The sequence below is a fragment of the Oryza glaberrima genome, chromosome 11 (assembly GCF_000147395.1).
Source record: "Oryza glaberrima chromosome 11, OglaRS2, whole genome shotgun sequence".
Lineage (NCBI taxonomy): Eukaryota > Viridiplantae > Streptophyta > Magnoliopsida > Poales > Poaceae > Oryza > Oryza glaberrima.
The window spans coordinates 10,788,051-10,798,623 of NC_068336.1; the positions used below are offsets into that span (position 1 = coordinate 10,788,051).

General features: G+C 38.0%; 1 pseudogene; it reads right to left on the reverse strand.

Moving 5' to 3' along the window:
* Positions 1–2,225: 2,225 nt before the first annotated feature.
* LOC127754314 (uncharacterized) lies at positions 2,226–8,703 on the reverse strand (annotated as a pseudogene).
* Positions 8,704–10,573: the final 1,870 nt, after the last annotated feature.

Here is a 10,573-nt window from a genome sequence, read left to right on the forward strand (position 1 = left end):
TTTTGTAAACACTAACTGGCGATGCTACAGTGCCACGCTGGCACTGTGTGCTGCTGCTACTGCTCTGCTGCTGTTGGGCCGGCTTGCTGCTGCTTTGCTGGGCTGCACAGCTAGCTAGCTTTGCTTTTCTTTTTTTTTTTCTCAATTATTTGCTGGGGGCGTTACACAGGATGTATCAAATCCCGTACTACTTGGTTTTCTATTGGACGGAGAGAGTACTGTATAAACGTTTCCTATGTTTGAGGGATGATTGCACGTGGACCATAATTGGTCGCGCCTCCAAAAATCGACTTCAATTTTCACATATGGCTCATTAGGGCATGCAAAAATCTATTTTTATAGGCGAATCTCTTAACGAGCCGTATGCTAAAATAAGCCTATTTTTCTAGGTAGATCTCTTAAACAGACGCATGGGAAAATGTATTTTCGTAGGTTGCCCTCTTAAAAATCTACCTAAAAGTCGACTTACCTCTATTTTTAGTCTCAGCACTGCAATTTTTTCAAGTTATCATCCTTATTTCTCATCCTATCTCTCACCTCCTCTCCTCCTCATATTATTTCAAACTCCCCTCTCTCTCATTTCTCACCTCCTCTCCTCTCTCTCCCGAGCGATGGCGGCGAGCTCGGCGACGGCGACTACAACGCGCAATGGCCGGATCCACCGCCGCCGGCCCTGCGACGACCAACCCTGCGACGGCAACAGAGATGACGGATTCGGATGGGAGCTAGCTAGGGTTTTGATTTTTTATTTATTTTTGGGGATTTTATTTTTGCGTGCGGATAGCATAGGCACCTGCACGCAAAAATGCGATTACCGCGTACAAGCATGCCACCCGTATAAAAAAATAGTGATTTTTTCGCACATACTTTCGGGCAGACGGACGGTTTAACAACATATAAAAATAGGTTTTGGCCGTATAAAAAAACAGTGCATTGCGGATCGGCAACAATCACGCCCAATCATGGGGAGGCCGCGCTCACCTCCTTGCAGGGTGTGTCCTTACCATGGTGAGTTCGACGTTGGATCACAATATAACCGTTTAGAGCATTGGATCAGCCGATCAAATGGTTGAGAAAAAGATGTAAGAAACGGGTGATTGCTAGTACAAACTTCCTTTTATATTAACATATAGATAGATAGATAAAAACTAATCTTATTTCTGAACTCTATCCTTGGCGACGGCTGCTATTTGTGTTGCACGACGGTGATGGTGGTAAACCCGGCCCCACACGACAAAAGACCACAGCATGAAAGCTAGTATCTATGGCACATCCCCTGTGGATCTTTTAAATACTGTAAGTTTATCCTTTTGTTCAACCATAGTTCCACAGTCGAACTATGGCACATCCTCAGCATGAAAAAAATAGTGAAATTGATCGACAGACAATGGATCTTTTAAATATCTGAAATACACCTACAAGTTCTATATGTTTCCAAACTAAGGATTTAGTTATTATGAACTGCAAAATCAGGATGTACAGTCTTTAGTTTTATTTCATTTTTGAAACGAGACTTTCATGAAAAAAAATGTTTGGAAAAATATTATGCTAAATACTACATACGGACTATTTGTATTAAACAGTACCAAATCATCAATTTCTGGTTCCATCAAGAAAAGGCATACTTTTGTTGTGTATTTGATAAAAGGTCCAGATAAATTAACTATGTTTACCAGATTATTTTACTACGAAAGCAAATCAGCCGAGTATATATATATATATCCAAATAGTCGAAAATACATTCAATCCATTATTTCATTCAAATTGCAAAACACATCATAGAAGGATAAAATAACATTGATCTTGATCATCTCTAGGAGTTCACAATGAAATATCAATACTGAAGTTCCAACAACGCATCAAAGTTATCAAGACGGAAGATTTCCGTTCTATGTTTTGATTATTATTGATAGGGAGAGTTCAGACTAAGGATAAACCAACATTCACCCTTGTTTAATTACAATCTTTTGAGCCTCGGGAAGATGTTGGACCATTGTCACCTGCTGGCATATCCTTCCTGGACCGGACATTTCGCTTATAGACCAAGGTGGGTTTTTCCTCGCTGAAAAGTTACAGTAGGCATCAATTAAGCAATATGAAATGCTGCATGGATTTTAGCAATTACAACAGGCATCGGTTTGGGAATATGTTGTTACCATGCAAATTGTGATGTAAGAATAGCATATATTAATTTAATGCAAGGATTGAAAAGTCATGATTTGCACTTACAGGACAGTGGTTTCCCTCTCTGGTGGTATCTTCGCACAGGCATAGCAGAATAGACAGCCGCACCTTGATATTAGGGAAAAAAAAGGTGATGCAAGAGTTTAATTAGCAGCAACAACTGGACGACACATACAAATATAAAGTAGACCTTGTAAATCAGACAGCGCATATTGTTTGAAGTAAATGTCACATGCAATATTGATAAGAGGTAGACTCTTATGTTGTAATTTTGTATTTTTTATTTGAATAAAATTTATGCCAACAGCAGGGGCCTCCCCTACTGTGTTCTGCTAAAAAAACAGATACAAATATTGCATTGATGTAGTTACTGAGAATGTATTTTAGCAAAATGGATAAAAAGATTCTTAAAATAGTTTACATGAGTCACCAAGGCAATCGATGTAATACCAATCCTGAACATGAGTTTTGCTCTTTTGCAATTAATCTAGTGGGTTGACAACATGTCAACATTCCTTTACCAACAAGAGGACTAACTAATAGAAGCAGTGATCAGATATAGTGTGACACTAAGAGAAATATATTCTAACCATGTTTCAATCTTCTAGCATTAATTTGAGATGGCCCATGGTTGGGCTTTTAGGACAAAATTAGTCAACATTACAGATGAATCTATACTAAGACTGAAGGATATATAACAAAAACAAAATAATTCTGCCGATTGAACACAATGAACAAACGTATGTGGAAAATCCTCCCACCGTCAACAACGCCCCCTCCCCCGTGCGCTCCCTGTGGGCCTTTTCATCAACATTTCCCCATTAAGGTCTCTTCCTCCTCCAAACTTGCTTTAACGGTCTCTTCCTTGACAGCGGGCTATCCCATGGTGGGTACTGATCAAATAAATAATTACACTAATAACCTTGTTCAACTTTCAACCTTTCAACATCTCTTGGCTTCCTCTTAAAGTGCTGAATTTTCATGTTAAGATCATCACCATCACCTAGTCTGTCCCACACCCTAGTTTGTCCCACTGAACTGATTACTTCTTCAACTCCTTTTCCACCTCCTCTCTCAGCACTATTATCAGGTTTATTCTTCTAAGTAAAAAGATGTCTTCTTGGTAGATCACGATCAACTGCATTGCATCTCTGTGCATAATCAGGAGAACTCGCTTTGCTCCCATAGCTGCTCCCCTCTGAGCCTGATCTTGCTCACTGACTGCTAGCCGCCTAGCCCTCTTTGTTTTCACCTGTTCTGCACGCAACCACTCACCTCACTGCTGATTTTTTTTTTTAAAAATATCCTCTTTCTCGGTCTTGCATCCCTCCTTTGTATGAAATAATCTTCCATAGACAAAGCAAAAGTGAGGGATTTTTTTCATACTGAACCTCATACCACTACCCCTCCGTATCATCTACATCCACTCGGAGCTTAACAGTTAATACCCCTTGGCAGAGATTGATTTACATTCAAATTAACTCTAGTTTGAAGGAACTTATCCCAAGCAATACCATCTTCATCAACAACTACGTTAATCACCTTCCCAAACCATCGGGGGCAGATCATGCACCTGGACCCAAATTGGTAGTTCATCAAAGGTGATATCAGATGGTCTTTGCAAATTGATAAACCATTTTGCAAAGAGCTTCGAGGTTGGGAGGAGACATTGTTAAGTTTTCAGAAAACATATCCTTGGGGTTTTGACCAATTGAATTAACCTATAGTCAAGTTAGCTCTAATACTACTTTGTCACGCCACAAACTCTGATACCGCTTTGTCACGCCTAAAAATTTAGCCATTTTCCAGATCCTATTGATCAGTAAGAAAATTTCTGGGTGTGAGTTGGCTCTTCTCTTACTTTCCTAGCGTACTTGCGTAGAGGTTTCCTACAAGCTAAATCAGATCATTTTTTTGCAGGGTAATGTACGTCACCAGGTCATATCTATCCAAATTCGATAATGCATTTTTCTTCATTGTTTCATTGCAATCTGCATAGTAAACCACAGAAGGATAAAATTATCAGCGTTGATCTCTATCATCTCCATTGTACTTACGAGTTATGGAATAATACGGAAACTCCACCAACATAATTGGGTATTAAGATTGAAGATTGTCCCTTGTTTTTATATGAATTCTAGAGAGAGTTCAGACTAGTTGCGAGACAACCCAATAAGCACATCTGTTTCTAGCTTTAGAGTCTCTAGAAGGTGTTGGACTACCTGCTGGTGTATCCTTCCTGAACCTGACGTTTCGCTTATCGTCTGTTGGCTTTCACCACATTTTGTTGTTCCTATTGATGGTCTCTCAAAGATTCTTGTATCAGTTTGCCATCTTCTTCCATCTATTGATTTTCCTCCCTAACAAAAATAATACAACAGCATTAATTAATAATTTGCTATAAGGATGGATGTATTAAACTACGTTTTCCATGCAAATTGTGACATAAAAATAGCATAAATTTGACATAAGAATATAAAAGTCATGATTTGTACTTACAGAGCAGTGTTTTCCTTCTCTGGTGACATTTCAACACAAGCATAACAGAATACACAGCCACACCTTGCTATCAAAATAAAACGTAACATGATTCAAGAGTTAATTAGCAAGAACAATGGGACAACACATATACACATATGAACTAGTCTTTGCAGTTGAGCCATAGACACTGCATGCCGTTTAGTGCAAATATGTGCAACAGAATGAACAGCTGTAATTACTATCAATACTTTTTAGCAGAATGGATAAATAATTATTACTTTTGCAAATAAATTGACCTTGACAACACTCACTTTTCCACTTGTTTTGGACTATCATCAGTTTTAAAGGAATCATCTAGACATTGACGAAATTCAGCAAAATCCAGAGACAACCAGTTTCAGACTAGACCAGCTAGCCAGCAGAGCCAAGCCGGCCAGCCTAGGAAGGAGGATTGGCCAGCTAGGTAAGAGGTTTTTTTTTTGACAATTCGGCTAGGTAAGAGTTGGCCTGCCTACGACCTGCTTGGCCGTTGTCCATTGAACCAGGCTGACTAGCCAACAAGGGTCACTATTATTTGGAAACATGATCTGATATAGCCAGTGTTATTTTAGAAAAGATCTACTGCAATGATCCACTAACTACAAGATATACTGTCAAAGAAGTGCTCTCTTCTGATCATGTAATGCAAGAAATACTGATGTAGGTAAATTCTCCTTCCTGTGCTTTTTTTAGGTTCGGACAAGGGTCGCTAGACTGGGTATTATCTGTAGCCATTGCAGTTCTCTTCAGTTCTAAGGTAAGTACATAAGTTAGTTTGTGCTATTTTCAGTGAGAGCAGAACTAAGTGGTGCTACTGTTGGTATTTCTTAACGACATTACTAGATATATAATTCCCAGCAATGGCGCAGAAATACTCCTGGTATATTATGGTTACAAAGTTTATCCGCAAGCGCACGGATATACCATTGTAGCATTTCACCCGTGAGTATTCCAAGGGTATCATATTTATTTTATCCCGTGGGAAGATCATGTAGAGAGAACTCGACTAATAATTTATATATTACTTGTGATAATCATATTCTAAGCGGGGTTAAGATAATCCAAGCGTAGAGTGACACACAAGCATCGGCCACTCATTCTCATAATATATTATCTAAGCTAAGTGGAAAGAAAAGAGAGAAAATATATTCATATACTTCTAGTATACATAGTATACATACATTCTAGTTATCTGATATACTAGCTAATACCCTCTATCAGATGCCCTCATGGTACTTCGAGAAGCCACCCTGACTGCCGAGTTCCTTACGACAGCCCATCATGATCATACAACCGGGGCTAAATAAGGAGGAATACCCTCCCCAGGGAATTAACTTAGGATTATATACACACGCGGATCCAGGAATACCCGTACTGAGCTGTCACCATCAGCGGCCCACCTCTCATCCGCAGCATATAACCCCAAATAATGATATCCTGTAATCTAGACACAACGTCTAAACTACTAGATACTACTCTAATATCATAAACCTAGATCATGCATTATAAATGAATATGCAATTCTTCATATAAGATCAATTAGATATAACCCTTTTTCTTTTTTGATGAAAACTAAGTGACAGATTATCTGGTAACTTTAACACCGCGCTAGAAGAGCACATATATGGTTAAAACCATCAAATAAGTAAATACCTGTGAAAATCGGACCTAAAAGTTTTCTAAATTTATGAGAAAATTACTAGAGAAAGATGTAGGAATGTAATACATCCTCATCAAATCTTAAGTTATAACTCAACTTTACTTGGGAGTAAAAAAACAAATTTTGGGTAAATAGTAACATGACACTAATCAACTGAATTTTGTCTTTTTCCATTGCTCTCAAATGAAGTTGAGTTTGGACTATAGATTTGGTATGAATATATGTTATGCCTATACCTATCTCTAGATTTTTTTTATGAATTTAGAGAACTTTTAGGTATGGTTTTCACTTATTTGAAGGTTTTCACTAAATATTTCCCCGTGCAAGAATCAGAGAAGTGAAATTAAATAACAATGATTTCTTCATCAACCAATTAGTGGACAACAATACATGTCTTTGATCTTGCACAAATTCATCATGTTTTCTTTGAACCTTCTGATATATTAATCACAAACCAATAATGAAATCCATTGTAAGGTGGCAGCTAATTGGTGTTGGGAAGTTTAGGCAACTTAAAATAGAATCAAAGCAATAGATGGATTGTGGAACAAACACTGAGATAAATTGATTTTATACAGTGCAAAAAGGGCATATATATAGTGAGCTTTAGCCATCGCATCCAAAAAAATACCGAGAGAAGTGTTGGATTATTCTCTTAAATAGGAATTAGTCAAATTGCATAATACTACTAGTTGGTTAATTTGGTTGCTTATTGCTGCTTAAGTTTCTGGCACAAATTAGCTTAGCTTAGTTGTAAATGAGTGATAATGGGCTCTAGAATACACAAGTGAGTTGTATGCTTTTGTATGGTGGCATGGTAGGATGCAAAGAAAATTTTACTAGTTAGCAAGGTTGTACAGTGTACTAGTAGTTTTGTTGGTAGCTTGTGCTTGGTAGCAAGCTATAGTTTGGAGCTATAAAAAGCCACTGTAGGTCGATTACTGCAACAACCGCCTAAAAGTCCTGTAACTGGACATGTAGCCCTCTATGAAAACAAGTATGGGAGTCTATGCTTGTGAAATATATGAAAATGCAGCTCCTTTGGTGTATTCTGTTATGGGAGTCTATGCTTGTGAAATATATGAAAATGCAACTCCTTTGGTCTATTCTATTATGTTGCTGTCTATTACTATTTGTCATTAAGGAAATTCATCTTGATCTTAGAAAACCAACAAAAAGCACTACAATGCATATCATTATTTTTTTTGGTACCAAACTAAAGGTTTTTACAAACATATAGAGTTATGATCCAGATAGTTTAGTTGTTCCAGGTTAGGCCTAAGCCTTCAGAGACATGATAATATGAAATGCTACTGTTGGTAAAGAATGAACTAAAAACGCAAAGCTATAGTCTCTTTTGATTAAGATGCATGACTACATTTGGATGAAGCATCATCAAATCATCCACAAAAGTACTGTAAATTGTTATATGTTGCCGGAAACTCAAATCAGCATACTCATACTTTAACTACAAAGATATATCAATTTCTCATAGCTAAAAATAGGTTTCGCGCAATGCTAAACTAGAGAAAATAAGTGTGCAGAAAAGAAGAAAAATGGCAGGCCCTAATCAACCCTTTCAAAAGATCCATATCTTCAATCAAATTCAACTACTACCCATCGTTTAGATGTAAAGTCTCCATCAATAGAAGAAGGCCAAATGGACTAAATTACATACAAAAACTATCGAGACACATTTCTACATGTAATTATTACTATGCTACAAACATGCGAGATTACTCTTAGTTGAGATAAACTACTACTAGCAAACTAACAATCAGATATTCAACCCAAACAGGCACACCGGAGTCATGTCGACAAGAAAACTTAAAAGAAAGACAACTAGAATGTTTACCAACAAGTTAAGATGATATATCCTCCAGCAGATAAATGAATATGTCACGGATAGGGAACAACCGCCAACCTTTTGAAACAACCAATCTATGCATCGCATCAAGGTAGTCATCCCTGACAACCACCATTCCTTCCGGTGATCCATTCCAAAAATTTTCCACAACTACCATACCTTAACACTGAATATTCCCTTAGAATTGCAACTTTCGAAGCATTTCGCATGTCATCCAAGATATGCTTGTACCACATCTCATAGGTAAGTCACCAATATTGGATCCAGGCACAGAGCAATGAACAGGGATATCACCCCTAATTACATGGTAACTAATATGATCTACAATACAGTTGAACCAGAAATAGTGGAGACAACCTTTGCAGCGGAAGTGGCTATGCTTAGGCCTATATTCCATGCATATGATGCAGCGGAATGTCAGGCTATGAGAGTCATCGGTCACAACTGGAACCTTCTCTTCCTTGGTCTCCATGTTGCTCTGGTGGTATGTTGCTTTGGTGGCTTTATTTGCCCACACGATTTATTTATATATAGGTGTAAACATGAACACTTTTCATGTGATGTATCTGTTTAGTGAATCTAGAGATACTAACAAATGATTGGACAGCTCAAAATTGTTAGTATTGGTTGTCGTGCATGGCTCTAGTGATTAACATAAAAGCTTTTTCATTGGTTATTTCTTCGGATATAATCAGATACGCTTGCGACAATGGAAGAGCAAATCATCTGGGAAATAAATACAATCAGATATGGTGGCTGGACTACCATTTGGAATATTTATTTACTTAATGCTAATCTTCAATTTTACTTGGGGACCTCCATTTAACACCTTCAATGATAGGCCTTCCATAGTGGAGAAATCCAGGTTTTTCACATGCACAACATTCTATATCTGTTGCACAATCTTCACTTCTAAACCAACTCTAGGACTAGTTTGGTGTCCACCTGGGCTTGCCCCCTGTGTGTGACACCACCGACTTCTGGAAACTTGTGATGCCATTGCCAGCCCATAAATGACCATAACTATGTTACACAACAATGAACAAAAGAGCATGTTTTATAGTTAGATTCGATTTTTATATATTTGAGAAAATGGTATTGCGCCATGAGTATTGTGTGTTTTGTTTTTTGCAAGCACTTGTGCAAATTCACGAAAAAGGAAGCACATATGCATTCAATGTACAGAGGACCAATGAAGATGATTGGGGAACATAGTGGAAAAAGCCCGACCGGTTGGTGACCCGGTCAACCTCTTTGCTGGTCTAATGATTTGACCGGTGGATCAGCGATCGAACCGCGGTTCACTAGCATACATGTTGTGTACATGTTTCAACACTAACACATTCACCTAAATGGTGGGATGGCTACATGAGTTTGCTTTCAACCTATCGATCTAAGTTCGACTCCCCATTCACATGCCTTTTCATGGGATTTTTTGCCAAAAACAAAAAAAAGGTATTGTGAGGCCCAAAACTAATTGGACCATCTGGTGGCCCCTTCACTCGTTGACTTGCCTTAGTCCAATCCGACTAGATGTGGCATATTGCCCGGTTCACCTCAAAACCGAATGGTTCGAGCGGTTCAAAGCGGTTCAATTACATGTCCAGTCTTTCTATTCAACTGAACCGTTCCAACCTCTGGCTTCGTTGTTTTCCGGTTGAACCCTAATCCAGTCTCTTCTTTTCCACTATGTGAGGGAACCGGTCAAATCCTACCTTCAAAGTTTTTTAGTGTCACCACATCATCCATCGACTAAGAAATAACAAGTTCCTGTTGAATATGTCCTTGAATCCAATTTGGCCTCCTGAGACTGTGCAAACTTCAAACAACCAACAGATTTGCATACGATACCTCGAAATTCAATCTGGGTCAACTGCAATCGATAAAACAATGACAAACTATTATCGGCCCATTGAGCCTTCAAGACTAGTTGTTGATTTTCGATTTGAACTATGTATCGAGTCAACTCCTCTTCATTTTTAAGTGAGGTAGCATAGTTTTAAGGCTACATAAGACCTAACGTATAAATCAATTTAGTTTCTTCATGCTCTCCATAGTCAACACAAAGAAAACCCAATAACTCCTTTCATGTGATAAACTAACAATTCCTCCATTCTTCCCTTTGCTTATCCAAAACTGCAATAATTCCTTTATATACATGAACCTCATAGTGTATTCAATCACCGAGAATCTAGCCATTTAATACTTAGCAAATACGATTACTCCCAATGATCATGCCATATTTTCTAATATTGTAAGATATAATATAACTCTTGGTTTCTAAGACTAAGACCCACAAATTAAGCCTAATGCAATAAACAATAGTCTATAGATAAAACAAA